Source organism: Falco cherrug, chromosome Z, assembly GCF_023634085.1.
Source record: "Falco cherrug isolate bFalChe1 chromosome Z, bFalChe1.pri, whole genome shotgun sequence".
Taxonomy (NCBI): Eukaryota; Metazoa; Chordata; class Aves; order Falconiformes; family Falconidae; genus Falco; species Falco cherrug.
In genome coordinates, this window is record NC_073720.1 from 38457421 (window position 1) to 38476810 (window position 19390).

Sequence of the window (19390 nt, forward strand, 5' to 3'; positions counted from 1 at the left end):
AAGTGTCATTCCTTGCAACGTAACTTCTTTACCTCAATTGCAAGCATAAATTGCAAAGCAATTTATCTGAACAGGAGAAATTCTGAATGTGAAGATGCAGTCCTGATTTTATGGAAGGTTTTTTACTTTTTATTGCAATTTTTGGTCATTCTCAGTCTATGAAAAAAGGCCAAAAAAACCCACTATTGCTGCTTTATGCATAGTATTTTTAAAACACAGAGGAGGTTTTTTCAGACATGTTTTTACACCAACAGCAAGATTTAATAAAAAATTACATTGCTTAGTGTGGCTTTGCAAAGAGTTTATTGCTTCTGCTTTCGTACTCGTGACCAGAACGTAAGATAAGTAGTATTCTTTAACATAAAGGACAAGTGGTCACAGTAACTTAGTGTCAAATTAAAATTGCATGCATCTTTCTTAAGACAATTTTAAGAGGAGGTAGAAAACCTGTAGCCATTAAAAATATATGTCTGGGATCACAAAAGAATATCCTCTCTTGCAGTACTTAAGCACAACTGAGTGCTCTTCAAGTGTTCAGAAAGTAAGTCTGAAGCTACTTTAAAGTGCTGCAGACAGTGTGCTTTAATCTTATGGGGGCATCCAGCAGGCTACATAGGTTTGAAAGGAAACTTGCCTTGGCTTCCAGATTGTTTATCTTCAAGTTATCAAGTATTTCAAAAGCACAGCAGCTGTTGCAGTAAGGCATGAATTGATTTTTCTTTTCCCTGTAGTGTCTTTGTTTCAAATTAGTTCCTCTAACTACTTGATTATTTGAACCCCTCACTGTAATGCTGGAAAGTTTATGTTTTTTATTACTAAGGCTTTTTTGTTGTTTATTTTTAAAATTACTATTTCTCAAATAGTGTATAATAGAAAATGAAGATGTTAAGGATATTTGGAATTGCAATACTACAGCAACTAAAAAGTCATGTTACGAAAGGCACTGTACTGTGAATTTCAAATAAAATATTGGTAAACATATTTAAAGCATCCTCCAGAGCAGTTATTTTTTATAATGACTACTGATGCTGTATAAGTAGGTTGAAAAGTTAATATCAAAGTGATGGCTGCTATAAAATGAGTGATATTTTTTTGTCTGTCTATAATTTGATGGGAAAAAAAGTTAGTCCTGTTCCAACATTTTTTCCTAAGGAAGTTAGCAATACCTGGCCAGGGGATAAATTCAGAAAAATTAAGAATTGCCCTCATAGGTGTCAGTGGTTCTAAAAGAGTGCTAAAATTGAAGTATGTCAACATACTTGCTCATACTGCTTTATCGCTGCTGGAATTTTGCACAAGTCTTGACAGAAAAAGTTACTTCTACAAGTCTGGGTTTCTCTTAACTGACTATATTTGTAAGCCTTTTCTAACCCTGTAAGGATTAATTTCCTAACACTTGAGACACCAGACAGCACTGGAACCTTGAAGTACACAAGGAAACAATACACTCAGCCTTTCTTAGGAAAGAAACCATACCCTAAAAATTTGTGCTGTAATGCTGGGAAGAGGGACAAAAGCAAGAAAAGGTCACAGGTGAAAGAACTAAAATCCTTCACTGAAAGCACAAAACTTTTTCATTTATGAATTGAGAAAGACAGACATTAAATGATGGGGAGTGAAACAGGCAGTCAGGAAAGGAACCTGCCCATTACTGTTATAATGAAAGAGGCGACTTGAGCCAAACGGATTTAAACATATGAAAAGCAGAAAGCTTCTGAAATTAATATTGCCTTTGCTGTGTTTCCAGCAGGTGAAGAAAAAACACAAAGACTCATACAGAAAACAGGAGAGAAATTACCATTTCTTTCCTTGCTACCAAGCACCATGGGGGCACATGGGACGGGTTTCTTAGTAGGTAAATCTCAGGTTCAGCTAGAAAAGGACAGCAAAAGTGAAGTCACTGGTGCAAAGTAAAATTAATATATGCTGTATGCCACAGGCTTGTCAAACAGACAGATCATTTGGCTGCATTTCTTTGACAGATACTTTTCTGCATATTGAAGCAGAGAAAACCTTCTGGTTAGAGCTTCTGCTCTAACAAAAGTTTTGTTGCACCTTGAACTGCCTGTTTTCTATGAGCATGACCAGGGACATGGAAGGTCATACTTTCCTGCAAGTGTGTTAATAATAATTACAATACAGCAGCAGATGGTTGAGCCCTCACTTACAAAGATGCATGTGCATGTGCAGACAGCACACTTGCAGTGTATGCCCTTAGGCATACCAGAGAATAAAGCAGGGAAAGGCTCCCTCCAGAGCACCTGATGGATGGGTCGTTAACACATGTGGTTATCAGAATAGTGGCAACCAAAAAAGCTCTCTTTACCAGAGGAAAATAAACTGTAGGGCATCATTAATCATAGAATATCTCAAGTTGGAAAGGATCCATAAGGATCATTGAGTCCAGCTCCCTGATCTTCATGCCCTGACCTAAAAAGAGACAAATCTGGATACCACCTTGGTAAGTAGTATATCAAAAAGGCTTTTTTTCCCTTGCTGTATAGTTGGCTAAGTTTCAGTGGCCATTGCTTTTGCTTTTCTTTATATATGTAATATTTTTTATAAAATAATGTAGTCTAATGTCACCACAGGGATGCTGGGAATAGTCAGCAAGATTAAGAACTCTGATATTCATTGAAAAAGCTCAGATACTATAGCTTAGGCTTTGAGTTTGACCAAAAGAACCTTTTTATTACTTTTAATAGTCTACAAATTCTCCTGTTTCCAAATCCTGGACTCTAAGGTTTCTTTTTCAGATTTTTTTCCACCTGTTTTCTTAAGGTTTGGGCCTTTAAATTTCCAAAGTGTTCACACATTGCAGTCAGTGTAATAAAAGGTCATTTGTCTATTCCTACATGCCGTTGTAACTACCCAGTCATATAAGATCAATTTCTGACTCAAGCTGTTTATGGTCTAGTACAGATATAGCAAAGGTGGTTTATAAGGAGTAGCAGAATTAAAAGAAGTGAGGATGACCAAGGTATATATATCTTTAATTAAATTTTGAGCAACAGTGGTGTTGTCTGAGTAAAGGGGCTTTGCTGCAGGCTAACAGTTCTAGTTGTCATAAAGCTGAAGGTAACAATGAGTAGGATTTGGGGTTACATAAGAGGGCCAGAAGATCAACATCTGATTTGCAGAAAACCTCTTAACAGCTCTGCTGTTCATTCAAAGACCTCATAAAAATGAATGTGGACAGACAGGGGACCTGCTCTAGGAAATACATGAGGACATCAAGATACGTCTGCTGCCCAGGGCTTCTGCTGCGTTAAGCCTAAAGATGCATGGTTTCTCAGACACTCTTGACATCTTGCTCAACTCAGCTGCCAAGCAGTCAAAATCCTGTCAAAGAAGTGGTGCCTGTCCATGTAAATGAAAAGCTGCATGGTAGGGGAGCACCCTCAGCTTTCTTAAAGCTTCTTTTAGTTTTATCCCTCTAGAACTTTCCTCCTGCCACTTGAAGCCCTGTCAGACACCTGGCCATACAGTCATGTGCAACACTAAGAGACACTGGGCAGACTGCTTACCTCTCCTTGCTGCTACATGCATGGTGCTTCTTCTTTGGGTCAGGGTTGCCTCATTCTCATACATTTTGCAGTATAAAGCCAGAAAGAAAAGTTATGCTTGTTGGTTTGATTTCTTATTTTCTGTCTATATACCAGGGAAATATAGTATCTATGTACCAGGGGAACCTCGTCCATCGGATTCCTACCAGTTTGATGCTGGCACAAGAGATACCCAGAGCCTGCAGAGGGATCACAGGTCAGCAGGAGAGTGCCTGAAGAACAGCACAAATTAATTCCAGCCACTTCAGCCAGTAAGTCAGCTTCATCGGGGGCCCAACTTAAACACCTCTATGCAAATGCATGTAGCATGGGGAACAAACTAGAGAAGTCAGTCATGCACACACCTGCAGGGCTATGATCTTATTGGCTTCATAGAGACATGGTGGGATGGCTCCTATACTGGAGTGTTGGAATGGAAAGATACAGGGTCTTTAGGAAGGACAGGCAGGGGAGATAAGGAAGGGGTGTCACTTTCCCTGTCAATGACAAGCTGGAGGGCATGGAGCTCCACCTGGGGATGGATGAGGAGCTGACCAAGAGTTTATGGCTCAGGATTAAAAAGAGGGCAGGGACAGGTGATGTTATAGTGGGGGTCTGCTACAGACCGCCTGACCAGGAAGACCAAGCAGATGTGAGGCCCTCTATAAACAGACAGGAATAGCCTCATGTTCACAAGACCTGGTCCTTATGCGGAACTTCAATATCTTTTGGGGGGACAACACAGCAGTGCATAAGCAATCCAGGAGGTTCCTGGAATGCGTTGATGATAACTTCCTTCTCCAAGTGATAGAGGAGCCAACAAGGAGAGGTGTTATGCTGGACCTTGTACTCACCAGCAAGGAGGGTCTGGTGTGGAATGTGAAGCTCAAGGGCAGCCTTGGCTGCAGTGACCATGAAACAGTGGAGTTCAAGATCCTTAGGGCAGTGAGGAGAGCACACAGCAAGCTTGCCACCCTGGACTTCAGGAAAGCTGACTTTAGCCTCTTCAGGGTTCTGCTTGGTAGACTACCATGGGATAAAGCCTTGGAGGGAGGAGGGGCCCAAGAAAACTGGTTGATATTCAAGGATCACCTCCTCCAGGCTCAGGAGTGGTGTATCCCAACAAAGAGGAAGTCAGGCAAAAACACGAGGAGGCCTGCAGGGATGAACAAGGAGCTCTTGGACATACCCAAATACAAAAAATAAAAAGCCTACAGAAGGTGGAAGCAAGGACAGGTAGCCTGGGAGGACACAGAGAAATTGTGCAAGCAGCCAGGGATCAGGTTAGGAAAGCCCTGATAGAATTAAGTCTGGCCAGGGACACAAAGGGCAACAAGGAAAGCTTCTGTAGGTACATCGGTGAAAAAAAGAATAGGGAAAATGTAGGCCCTCTTTGGGAAGAAACAGGAGACCTGGTTACCTGGGACATAAAGAAGTCTGAGGTACTCAGTGACTTTTTTGCCTCAGTCTTCACCAGCAAGTGCTCCAGCCACACTGCCTAAGCCACAGAAAGCAAAGGCAGGGACCAGGAGAATGAAGAACCACCCACTGTAGGTCAGTTTTGAGACCATCTAAGGAACTTGAAGGTGCATAAGTTCATAGGACCTGATAAGATCTGTCTGCAGGTCCTGGGGTAGCTGGCAGATGAAGTAGCTAAACTACTATCCTTCGTATTTGAGAAGTCATGGCAGTCTGGTTAAGTTCCCAGTGACTGGAAAAAGGGAAATGTAACCCCTATTTTAAAAAAGGTTAATAAGGAAGACTCGGGGAACTACAGGCCAGTCAGTCTCACCTCTGTGTATGGCAGGATCATGGAGCAGATGCTCCTGGAAACTATGCTCAGGCACATGGCAAATAAGGAGGCAACTGAAGACAGGCAACATGGCTTCACTAAGGGCAAATCGTGCCTGACAGATCTGATGGCCTTCTACAATGGGGTTACAGTGCTGGTGGATAAGGGAAGAGAACTGATGTCATCTACCTGGACTTGTGCAAAGCATTTGACACTGTCCCACACAACATCCTTGTCTCTAAACTGGAGAGACATGGATTTGACAGACAGACCACTTGGTGGATAAGGAATTGGCTGGATGGTCACACTCAAAGAATTGTGGTCAGCAGCTCAATGTCCAAGTGGAGAGCAGAGACGAGTGGTGTTCCACAGGGGTCAGTATTGGGACTGGTGCTATTTAACATCTTTGTTGGTGACATAGACAGTGGTATTGAGTGCACCTTCAGCAAGTTTGCTGATGACACCAAGCTGAGTCGTGTGGTTGACAAGCTGGAGGGAAGAGGTGCCATCCAGAGGGACCTTGACAGGCTTGAGAGGTGGGCCTGTGCAAATGTTGTGGAGTTCAACAAGAGCAAATGCAAGGTCCTGCACCTGGGTTGGGGAAACCCCTAGCACCATTACAGGCAGGGCACAGAATGTATTGAGAGCAGCCCTGAAGAGAAAGGCTTGGAGGTGCTGGTGGACGAGAAGCTCAACATAGCCCGTCAATGTGGGTTTCCAGCCCAGAAAGCCAGCCATACCCTCAGCTGCATCAAAAGAAGCATGGCCAGCAGGTCGACGGAGGGGATTCTTCCCCTCTGCCCTGCTCTTGTGAGACTCCACCCAGAGTCTTGTGTTCAGCTCTGGGGCCCCCAAGACAAGAAGGACATGGACCTGTTGGAGCGAGTCCAGAGGAGGGTCACAAAGATGATCAGAGAGCTGCAGCACCTCTCCTGTGAAGACAGGCTGAGAGAGTTGGGGTTGTTCAGCCTGGAGAAGAGAAGGTTCCAAGGAGACCTTATAGCGGCCTTCCAGCACCTAAAGGGGGGCTACAGGAAAGCTGGAGAGGGACCTCTCACAAGGGCATGTAGTGACAGGACATGGGGTAATGGCTTTAAGCTGAAAGAGGGTAGATCTAGATTACATATGAGGAAGTTCTTTACGGTGAGGGTGGTGAGACACTGGAACAGGTTGCCCAGAGAAGCTGGTGATGCCCCACCCTTGGAAGTGCTCAAGGCAAGGTTGGACAGGGCTTTGTGGTCTAGTGGAAGGTGTCCCTGCCTATGGCAGGGGGCTTGGAACTAGATGAAACTAGATGATTGTCAAGGTCCCTTCCAAACCAAACCATTCTATGATTCCATATTTTTCTATCAAAAAAAAAACCTATTTCATTTCCACATTTTTTTTCCTAGCACATTATTCAATCCTGACTTCTTACTGGTCTCCCAGCAAAATGTGATATGTTGTTTTACTACAAGTGTTGCAATAAGAGAAATGACAAATTAAGGGCTACATTAAAATCCCAGTGAAGCAAATCAATTCACCATAATCTCACACCTGGGATGTGAGCTTGTTTCTGTGATGGATTAGTGATTCAGTCATGGAAATTAAGTATTTTGACTGATTTATTAGTAGTTTTTGAACAATCTGGCTCATTTGATAAGATAGGGGCACTCCTGCTGATACATTAATATAAATTCTATCTTATAAAACAAAATGTTGCCAGAATACAATGCTATATGCAAACCAGAATATTTCTTGGATAAAATTCAGTTTTGACAAGGTCTTGCAGAGGAGAGTGGTTTCCTAAGAGTGTGTCTAGCAGTCTACGCTTGACTGAACTTCATCAGGTAATGGGAGCCACATCAGGCAGAAGGGAGAACTGCACTTGAACTTCTCATAATTTATATGTAGGTACTTCGAGATTTAAAAAAAAAAAATCCCCAGACTTTTGCTCTTCCTCTATTAAAGATGAAGAGACAAGTTCTGGGCCAAGGTTTTCATGCTGCAGGTCACCCACAGGTGTACTGGCATTGTCCTGTTTCCTGAAAACGAGAGAGGTTTTGTTTAGATTGTAGGTCAAGGAGAGGAAAAAGTTGAACTGTCCAAAACTTTAGTAAAATAAAGTTTCTGTTTTCCAGTTAGTTTCACGGAAATCAGTATGACGTCCTTGGGCTGCAAAGCCTTTGACCACTGCCACTTTGACCACAACCACTGCGTGGTTGCAGTTTACAAATAAACAGCACATGCTTTCCCTCAGTCAATTGAGGGTTTGCAGGAAGGTTGATTGCTTCATGCCTGCTATGGACCTGTGCAGGGCTCATTGCAATGCTAACAGCTGCATTTTAGGTGCAGTTAGTTTCAGCTGAAGCTGTAAGTGATCCTGGCTGCTCGAAGCACAAAGATCCGAGGGGCAGAGGGAGAACACCAAGACTAGGAAACGTGGTGGCTGTTTTTAGCGTTGTTACCAGTGACCTCTTGTGGCTCAGATACTGCTGTGACAGGAGAGTACTTTGCTTGGACCAAGATGGGAGACTGCCAAGAAGTCTGCATTGCAGGTGTCTCATCTGTTGCTCTGTACTGTGTTGTTGCCCCCTGTACTCCAGCACTGTCCTCTAGCACTGACATGTGAATTGTCAGCTTGCATGTACATCGAGTGTCTCCTAAGCCTCGTCTGAGGAAAAGGATGTTACATGGGATGTGGGTTCATGTGCTGCTGAAATACTGGGTTTTCCGTCTCCCAGAGACTGTTTTTACCGTGGGTTTCTACCTGCTCACTTCTCACTCACTCCATCTTGCATTCTGGTAGGCTTTGGCCACTTTAAATTCAAAACATAGGTGTTAACGGGCTTTCTCCATGAAGCCTGCCCCTGTTATGTACAAAATTTCTCAGAAAGCATGAGATGTCATTGAGGAGAATATCACAAAACCCATGACTTCGTGGACATCTGCCTGGAATGTGCACTCATTTGCAGTTACTGCAAGAAGCTGGCAAAGACAGGGTTCTGTGCTGTAAAACGTCTAAGGTAGGGAGTGTATCAATTGCACGAAACACGTGTACGTCAAAAGTAAGAACAACATTGGTAGATCTGACAAGTGCACTCTGCTTTGAGGAGTCTGGACCTTAAGCTTATATCCCACTGACCTACCATTATCAATCACCACCCAGGGAGCAGATAAGAAATGGGGGGCGGCAGGGGTGCTCCTGAAAATATCTTGAGAGAAGTCCTGGCTGCTGCTGTCACTGCCAGATGCCCACGCACTGGTACCAGCACGGCTGTGTTTATTGACTGCATTTTGTGGTCAATCCAAGGAACAGTCTGAGTACAGTGCAAGCAGCAATTGCTCTATCAGGATCAGTATCAGGAAGCTCTCAGGAATGTCTAGTAGACTATGAGCAAAGCAGTTGTCACAGAGCAGAGTCTAGGATCGAATGAGGAGGAGCCGGGGGTAAAAAGGAAAAAACCAGCTCTTTTTCCTTGCACATTGGCAGAGGAAAAAGATGAAAAGCACAGGATGGCTTGTTTTAACTTATTGTTCCTTTTAACCCCTAAGCAGCCATTACAGTATTGACCTTCATAACAGTGTTGTTGAGACTGCTGCTTTGCCTGCTGGTTAACATGCCTGCAAACCAAGAGTATCCTGGGTCCCCTCTATTTCCTCTTACCCACAGGTGTCACACAGAATATGGCTTACTGCAGCAGCACAGGGAGTATAAGCCATTTACATTTGTGTGGTCCCACCTTCTGACTGGCAAATGTATGTGTGTTCGGCCAGCAACCTTTGGGTGTCCTTAAGCTGGCTTTTTGCAAAAGTTGTGTGGCAGTAATACAGCTGAACAAGCCAGAGTGATAGAAGGTAATGGACACCACATATGGAGGAAGCAAGGCAGCAAGTAGGATTGCAGCCCTGGACTTCAGGAGAGCTAACTTTGCCTCTTCAAGGACTTACTTGGAGGAATCCCATGGGTTAGGGCTCTGGAAGGCAGGGGCGTCCAAGAGAGCTGGGTAATATTCAAGCATCTCTTCCTCCAAATTCAAGATTGGTGTATCCCCATGAGCAGGAAATCAAGCAAAGGGGGCAGGAGACCTGCATGGATGAGCAAGGAGCTTCTGGCAAAACTCAAACAGAAGGAAGTTTGTGGGACATGCAAAAAGGCACAGGGCACTTGAGAGGAATATAGGAATGTTGTTAGAACATGCAGGGATGTGACAAGGAAGGCTAAGGTCCATTTGGAATTAAATCTGGCAAGAGAGGTCAAGGACAACAAGAAGGGCTTCTTCAAGTACATCAGCAGGAAAAGGATGACTAGGGAAAATGTGGGCCCTCTACTGAATGAGGTGGCTGCCCTGGTGATGAAGGACACTGAGAAGGTGGAGTTACTGAATGCCTTCTTTGCTTCAGTCTTTACTGCCAAGGCCGATCCTCTGGTTTCCCAGACCTGGAGGCAAGAGAGAAAATCTGGAGAAAGGAGGACTTTCCCTTGGTTGAGGAGAATTGCGTTAGAGATCACTATAGCAAACCTGACACCCACAAATCCATGGGCCCTGATGGGATGCATTCCCGAGCGCTGAGGCAGCTGGCAGATGTTATTGCCAAGCCAGTCTCCATCACTGAAAGGTCATGGAGAACAGGAGGGGTGCCCGAGGACTGGAGGAAAGCCAGTGTCGCTCCAGTCTTCAAAAAGGGCAAGAAGGAGGACGCAGGACACTGGTGGCCAGTCAGCCTCACCTCCATCCCTGGGAAGGTGATGGAACAGCTCATGCTGGAGGTCATCTTGAAGCACAGAGAGAAAAAGAAGGCTATTCAGGAGTGGTCAGCATGGATTGACCAAGGGGAAATCACGCCTGAGCAACCTGATAGCCTTCTGTGCTGGAACGCCTGGCCGGGTGGATGAGGGGAGAGCAGTGGGTGTTGTGTGCCCTGCCCTCAGCAAGGCTCTTGCCCCTGTCCCCCACAGCCGCCCCAGGTGAGCGCAGGCCGGGTGGGCTGGGCGCGTGGGCAGGGAGGTGGGCTGAGACCTGGCTGATGGCAGAGCCCAGAGGGCTGTGACCAGCGGCGCAGCCCAGCTGGGGGCCCGCAGCCAGCGCTGTGCCCCGGGGCTCAGCACCGGGTCCCGTCCTGCTCAGCCCACCCCCCAGCGCCCTGGGTGAAGGGGCAGAGCGTGCCCGCAGCGAGTTTGCTGGTGGTACAGCGCTGGGAGGGCGGCTGATACCCCGGGGGCTGCGCTGCCTGTGATACTGCTGAAGGTATCTTCAGGCCGAGTGTCAGGGGGACGGGGCCAGGCTCTTTTCAGTGGTACCCAGTGACAGGACAAGGGGCAACGGGCACAAACTGCAACACCGGAATTTCCATGTGAACGTGAGGAAAAACTTCACCTCGAGGGTGACAGAGCCCTGGGACAGGCTGCCCAGAGAGGCTGTGCAGTCTCCTCCTCTGGAGACATTCAAAATCTGCCTGGACATGACTCTGTGCAACCTGCTGTGGGTGAAGCTGCTTTAGCAGCGGGTTGGACTAGGTGATCTCCAGAGGTCCCTTCCAGCCCTGACCATTCTGTGGTTCTGCGATACACGAGTAGCTGTCCTTGTTCATACAAGGAAGTGCCACATTCTTCTGCATCATGCATCTCTGGTGTGTCCTATGCAGTGATTTATGAACTATCATCAATGACCAGTTGCCACTGACAGCAGACAGATGTGTGCATTAAACAAACTGTAAGTCAGTCCTGCTGATCTCAGGACATTTAGAAAATGAGCCATTGTAGTCCTCCTGTCACTTTTGGAGTATCAGCCATGTCTACAGCATTTTGGGGCAGTTGACTTCCAGATTAGAGCCACCTTACAACTGTAAGGAGTGAAATCATCCATCTGCCAAAAGGGAGCTCAGACATAAGCACACAGTAGGCATCTCTGGCACCTGACCTGGGGGCAATTCCTTTACACAGTGCCACTGTCAAAAGAATCACAGAAATTCTTGAACTCTTTAGTACTGTTTATATCCCAAAAGCAGAGTAGGAAATCACAAACAGATTTCCAGGTATCTATGTTAAAGACGTCGTACCAAATTTGAAGTTGAGGCCATCCAAATGACCTTTTATCATCCTCAGACACACAGACTAGTGCAGCAAATGAATCAGGTCCCCAGAGGAATTATACAGAAGTATTTGCAGGCAGATCCCCAGCACACAAGTTGTTGCTTTATCTTTTATTAGCATTTTGTAAGTCCTCCAGACTCCACTGAGACTTCCTCCACTTGCATATACACAATAGATTCAAGACACATTAGCTATGACTACAAAAAAATAAAGACGACCGAACTTCAGATTCTTCCAGTATCATGGATTGCTCATAAAGAGGAGGGGAAAGCCTGCAGAAGTTTCTTATTTCATCACAGACAGTGTAGGTATGAGGTAAATTAAGTGACTCAGTGGAGAAATGAGCCTAGTGACACATGGAGCAAGGTACTATGGCTACTGTCAGCTTTTACAAAATGGTAAGTAACATTTAAGTGGCAGGCAAGTCAGATCAGTAAGTTGTGATACTAACCTGTTGGATAAATGGAAAAATGTTTTTCACGTACAGTTGTTAAAAGTACTGTTGAAAGAAAAGATTGGAAGATAGCATTGACTATACACCCTGAATCAAACTCAGAAGTAGACATGCCCACCATATTAAAACACAAAGCAAAATGCAGCAGACTTAAAAGGATGCAACTGGTACCTGAACTTTGCTCAAGTATCTTACTCTGGACATTTTTGCTAAGTGAGGAAGGGCTGGTATTAACCATCATGTTGTTGAAGCTAATTAGCATGTGCCTTCTGGAAAGTTGCAGGGCATCTGAACCACAAAGTGGAGCAACAGATAAACCCAAAGTAGATACTGGAGGTCACTGAGTCATGTAATGCTCCATGGGGTAACCAGAGGTGTCATCCCAAAATGGAATGGGGAAATTTGGTTCAAGATTCTACGGAATTCAGGTCACTTCAGAATGTGCTGTCTAAAGTCCCAAGGATGTGTGTCCCAAACACTTACTAAATGGTACAAAATACCATTTTGTATTGCTGGGTTTCACAAAAGAGCTGTTGGGGGCATCTGTGCTCAAATCCAATTGCTTCAGGGATCTGTTGCTCAGGCCCGATATAGGCAGCATGCTTGGGTGATGGTATTCCACTAGAGGGTCACTGAAAGAGTTACTCAAGTCATTTAGAAATTTCAAAATGATGAATTCAAAATAAAAAAATACCTCAACTATTAATCTCCAGATGTGTGCTAGCTTGCTTGAGGATGACATCCGTAGGATATCTAGATGAAGGAATGGAGAAGTTTATCTGAACTATTCCAAGAATATATAAGCTTTCACTCTTTCACAGAGAAAAGAGACCATCAAGAAAAAATAAAGACTCCTACAGTGTACTCGAATCACCTTTTATGCCTTAAAGAAAGTTTTAGCTTTAAAAAAAATACTACAGTTGAAATACACACCAGAGTAGGGCTGCAAGCTGTACTAATCTAGAAGAAAAGATAGAAACATACTCTCTTAAAAATTGGCAGAAAAGTGGACCTGCAAAAGGAGCAAAACATCACCATAGAAAAAGGCCATCGGAAAAGCATGAGGTTTGATCCTTGGGATTTATTTTCACATCAGTATGAAAAGGTTCCATTGAACCAGTAAAATACAATCAGGCACAAGAGTGTCACTTACCAAGAATAACTAAAGACATATTTGGTCTTGCAGCCTCACACACCAGGAAGTGGAATATAGAAAATTTTAGTGCATTTTTGTTTGGTTTTTCTTCGCGCCCCCCCCCCCCCCCCAAGATATTCACCCTTTTGTCATTTCCCTTCTGATTCCTTTTATGGCAGATCAGCCAAATTCTACTACAAAATCTGACTGCTTCGGTTGCAACAGGTTCTCTCGCATTTGTGAAGAAGCACTGTATAAAGTGAGCTTATAGTGCTGGCTTTGCACTGATTATTACTCTTTTTTTCTGCTATAAATCAATATATAATTTAGTGGAATAAAAAAATAAATTCATTCATACCTGCACACAAAAAAAACCCCAAAAACCTCCCAAACCCCAAAAACCCCACCAAACCCTCCAAAACCAAAACAAAAACCCCCAATCAAAAACCAAACCCACAACAGATTTCCCACCCTCAGCTGCCATATGCCAAAAGGGTGGACTGACTCATCCATTTGAGTATGGCATGGACTGGTAAGAACAGGGGAAAAAAGCAGACAATGTTTTGCAAATCCTCCCTCAGAGGACGAAATTTATTTTAGGGAGAGGTTACAGCCTGAAAAAAATCACTATTTGCTGTTCTCTAACTGTATTCTCCTCATCCCTCCTTCCTATGTGCGTAACTTTGCATCTGGCTTTCTTGGAAAACACCTAATTTGAATACTCATAAACTGCATCATTATTTACCATTTGACAAGTTTGTTATTACATCCACAGATCTGGTCAATGGTGATGCTAAATTTTGATATAACTGAGATATGTCACACAGTTTTCAGCATTTAACAGATCTTTGCCAAAACAGACCTTTTTCTGAGATGCGGGATAGTTAGTAGACATACCTTGCATTAGAACTGTATTTGAGTATCACGCAGCATTGTTGTGTACTGTATGAAAATAGGTATGCTGTTTCTGAAAACTGGTTGTCTTCACAAATAGCACCATCAGGTTTGGTTAGACACTCAGGCTAACGTCCCATCGTTTTTACACTGCTAGCCCTCATTGGCAAGCTTACCAAATTTCTGCAAGCTTACTGCAACTGTGCTGCTTTTGCTTCCTGTGTAAGGACACACTAGCTTCATCCTGTCTGCCTGGAATTTTCTAGTGTTTAGGGTTATGTTCCAGCTTTAAAGAGTCTTCCTTAACAATCTCAATAGCCTTTCATATTAAGCAACTGGAAAGTATTTTATCATTATATATATTAATGGTTAATAATATTAATGAATTATAATATTCATATTATCATTCTTCCTTTATTAATTCTCTTGGGTTTCTTGCATCTTGGGCTGTGCTTACTCTTAAGACAGCCAACCTTGATATGGTTCCTTACAACAATTCACACTGTCCATGGTCTGCTCTTTCTTGAAAGGCCTCTGTAGGAGGACATAAATATTGACATGACCTTAAGAGAAGTACAGCAAATAGGAATGTTTTTTTCTAGACCTGTGGTGAAGCACAGCTGTGTATTAACATCATGTGAAAGGGACATCTGCATGCATGGTCCTCATGGTAGGTAAGCAGAAGAACATATGGAGAACCTGTACGGCCTGCCCTTATCAGATTTTTGATGTTTGGGGGGTGGGGTGGGGGGTGGGAATCAGCCAAACCCTCCTTTTCACTTAGTCCTATTAAAATCTCAATTCACCCACTCTACTGCAGAAATGAACATGACTGCTGCATTAGGACCGTCTCAAATGGTTGCAACAGTAGATAAAATTAAGGTAACTGAGAATGCAGTGACTTGTCTTGCCTACAAATCATACCTGTTTTGCCTTTAAAAATGAGAATTAAGCAATCTTTCCAAGTAATTGGCAGAAGGGTAGAAAATTAAATTAGCAGAAAAACTGGTTTTAAGGATATACAGCGAATCTTGAAGCATGGGGAGCAGGAAATGACTAACCACAAACTAAGGAAGTCTCAGCCCTCTCCTCCCTCTTTCCTTCTTCACCCCCTGGCTACGCAGAAAGGTGTTCATATATAACACATATTTTAAGAAAAAAATAAAGAAGGAATCATGAATTAAACTGGAGCTTAAGTCCAACAGCTAAAAACTAGTGCAAATCCACTGCAAGGATGAGAATTTTACAGTAATTATTACTGTAAGCATTAATACTTAAACAGGGAAACCATCCTGAAGTCGAGCTGTCTGCATGTATATTTATCCATCCTTTCTCTTAAAAAATTGATATTTTATGCTGATTCCAGTAATTTTGCTTCAGATGATCCCTCACACCCCCAGACTGGTCTAATCCCAGCTTCTGGATGTATTTCTATGATAGCCTATTTCAGGAGTCTTCTTCACTGCAGAACAGCTGAAAATAGCTGTTTCAGAAGAGTAGTAGAAACACAATTTACTTCGCATCTAGACTTCTGGTTTGAGCCAGGAAGTCTTGTGATTGCTGATACATTTAGTTACACCTCCTGCTCTGCATCCACTACAAGTTTGGTTCACAGGACTACTACTCAACTAGGCAAAAGAAGTATTTGCCTGTCTAGCGAAATGGAAGTAAACTACTGAAGGACTGGTTAACAGATTTTTGCAAAGTGCCACTATTTTTTGGTCAAAATCAAGAAGTTTTACTGCAATCACAGAGTAGACATTCATGTGAACTGAGACAATTATGTTTAATAAACTGCTCAATACAGGAACATTTTCCATGTGCCTTTATCAGAAAAAATTAATCCAAATGTTCTTCTACAAATCAGGCTTTGTTCTCTAGTAGGTAGATTTAACTCTCGTATTTACAGAAGAGAGTTACAAAAATTCAAAAAATTCATTCAGTTTATAATGAGAAAGTAGTACTTTTGTGCTATCTTATGCTGCATCTGTTAACCACAAAACCAGACTGGGGACACTCTTTAGCTTCAATTTGCTTGACTGCAGGTGCAGCTGCATTTTGCAAAGTCCATCTGTGTTGTCACCTTGTCCAGACAGTAAATATGTTTGTACAACATAATGATTAGGATACAGTCAACACAGAAAACAGAACTGCATAGAGGATGTAATGAATGAAGTCTGCAGACTTCAAATTTCTGATATGGAAAGCAAAAGAATTCAGCTTTGCTCTTCAAACCCAAATAGGAGAACCACTTAACTCATTAGTTAAGTCCACTTGATAGGGTAATAGCAGTGATGCACTTGGTTCCACCAAGCTACGCACGTGATCAATTTTCAACGCACAGTATGCAGGAAATCACTAGCTTATATAACCTTTTTTTAAATCAAATCAAAATGATTAATTTGAGCACAAATAGTAATGCATTAACATACAAGAGCCTAGGCCAAATAACCTAAGTGGGAAGTACTTTAGAATCAGTCAGTGCTTAGCAGCTCTCACTGTGTAAAAAGCAGAATATTTCAACTTACGTCTCAAAGCATTGTTACAAGTATCTAAGAACACCAAATATGCAAAAAATATTTCTTATTTCTTTCATGCAAGACGAAATCCCTCCTTTTGAATTAAGGCCCAAGTAAATGCCTCCTGGAAACCTGAGACTGAGTTCTGACAAACGATCATTTAATTTTAAGCAAGCCCCAAACCAAGCCATATATATATGCACACTTCAATTATACAATGAGGTAACAGCCGTTTCAGGCTGCCTGTATGAATTTACATAAAAATAATGTTATTATGTTGGTGTGCAGGTACTTAAATACCCGGTCTAACATGTATGTAAAGAGATGCCATATTGCACTCTTAGCTTTTCACATCTGAGAAGACACGTTAGTTTTCACTAACCATTAGGTCAACAAAAATGTTAAGCCTTATAAAATCCATGTGCTAGTTTAGTTGGGTTTTTTTTTTTCTTCTTTTTTTCAACTTTAAGGATACTTTAACCGTTGAAGGAAATCCGGTCACTAACGTAAGGGGAAGGCTACAGTGCACTTCAGTCAGTCATTCAGTTAATCAACTGGAAAAGCGTGACTAGCACAAGAATACCGAATTTCCTTTGATTTTAAGTACTCAACTAAAATGCAAATAACTACCTAAGCTGCAGACAGCTGGTGTCACTAAGAAAACGGCAAAACCAGAGCTCAACTAATTAACAGCTAACAGCCCTTAAAATGGTAAAGTAATGCTAAACTGGAGTTTCCCCAGCATGAGTATAACTGGAATCTGAAAGCTTTAAGAAAACTGCTGAAGCCATGTCTGGTGTAGCCTGACTTTCGGTAAAACTCAATGGAAATGACTCCTAGTTAAATACAAGCATCACCAGATCCTTTCAACCTATTTTCTCCTGTGTAATAATGGCTTTTCACATCAAACTCACTTAACTGGAACAACCTTGTCACACTACTGAAGTAATTCAATCATTTTCAGCACTAGTTGAATAAGCATATGTAAACTGTTCACCTTGAGAGATCTTCCTACTGAAGAGAAACTATTTGCTGTGGTTTGGCCTCTGCAGTAGCTCATGCTTTCGAATTATTGTCTGACTAGAGAGCACTCTTACAGTCTTTCAGCAGAATAAAATTTGCAAGCATTCTGATTACTCAGTGACTTTTCACTGCAGTAACTCCATGTGGAAACCATTTTTTAGAGAAGTACTCACAGCCTTATAACTGAATCAGCCAATTTCTCTGATTAGATGGGAGTTGTTAAAACCAAAGTAAATGCTAACTCAGGCCTTTCTCTTAAGCACAATGCCTGCTACTCAACCTGCCCCTCACACAACTTTTTCATTAACAGAATGTTTACTGCTTTTGCTTTCAGTATAACTTCACTTAGTCCAAACACATTTTTTGTTTCTCTGTTCCTCTTCTGTTTTAAACTCTTAGCTAGGCAGCAGGATGTCAGATCTCCGTGGGACTTTCTAGCAAAATAGTTCAAACAAATCTTAGGGAAGAGAACAGATAAATTAGCTTTTGCAGAGAAGTAAAAATTGATAGACTGAGAAGAGAATGTACTACTCTTTCATGAATTTAAGATTTTATTAAATGTGCCACAGTTTTACCTACATTAGGGAAATTATACAAGAAGATAAAATTAAAACCTTCAATTAAAAAAGCTTGAGGTAAATTACTAACACTCTGCAACTACTTGTGTTACGGAAGACTGCTGAACAGGAAAAACACATTAAAAATGGATGTAAATTTTGAGGATTTAATTCTAACTTTATGTTGAACACCTCCAAAGGGGGGCTGAAGATTAATTTCCGTATGTCCTTGTAGAGATTAAGTCAATTGGGAGATGTGACTGCAGTAAGGCTGTGAGCAAAAATATATATATTAAGCAATACAAACCAAAGAAACAAAATTAGGTTTGTGCTGAGCTCAAAGACACAGGTCCTGCATTTTCTTGTATCTCTACTTGTTTCCAGAGATTTGCTTCAGACCTTCAGATCAGAAATATGATTATAATAAACTTTTAAATGTCCAATTTGCTTGTGGTACTTTATGTCTTCACACCTGCTTTATGTTGTCTCAGTAAAGTCCTTTAAGAGTCAGTCTTTGGAGAGAAATGGAAGATAAAATATGGATTTTCATGCTAAGAAATAGCACATATTCCAAATAATCCACCTCTATAAGGAAAAGCTCCCAAGCAATTATGGACAACAGATATAGGTCCTCTGATGTGTGCTTCAGAATTTCAATGAAAGCTGTCAAGGGAAAAGGGTAAATTATGGACCTTTTCCTGGCTGCATAAACTTAATACACGTGGAACAGCTGAGCACTGGTACTCTGCCAAGATCTGTGCTGTTCTATGTGCACTAAAAAATCCCATTTACTACTATTTTTGCAACAGGCTCCCTCCAGCCTCTGACCTCAGGAGTTCCTCACAAGCACAGAAAGTGGCCCCTGCTTCTGTAACTGAGTGGGTGAACATTGCTGGATGACACTAATTTTCCCAGTGACATTGCACATGGCTCAGTAGAAGATTGTCTCACAGAAATCTCTTCCAGCAGAGTTCAATGGTGTGCTATAGATATGCTCTACAAAGCCCAAAGGCAGGCCACTAAATTTGGTAGAAGGATAAAGTAGTGATGCAGCTTCCTAGGAGAGGCTGCACACTGGACACATCTTCAGCATCAATTATCAGCTGGGAAACAGCAGACATCAGGTAAATGGGTAGCCAGTAGTTTTTTCCCCTGCCACAGGCAGACACTACCACCAGTCCAAATTCTGCCCCAGAACCTGTGATTTAAAGTTAGATTTTTCTGAACTGCTTTTGTACTACTGTCTTATTTTTAGCTCCTCTGCTTTTTCTTTATTAAGTAGCTTTAAGAAAAATCCAGCTGTTGCCTTCTCATTTCTTTAGCAGATTATACTTATTTTGTATCAAGTTGGTATAAGATTAATTTTTGAAGAATGCTATTTCAAGTTAATTTCTGCTT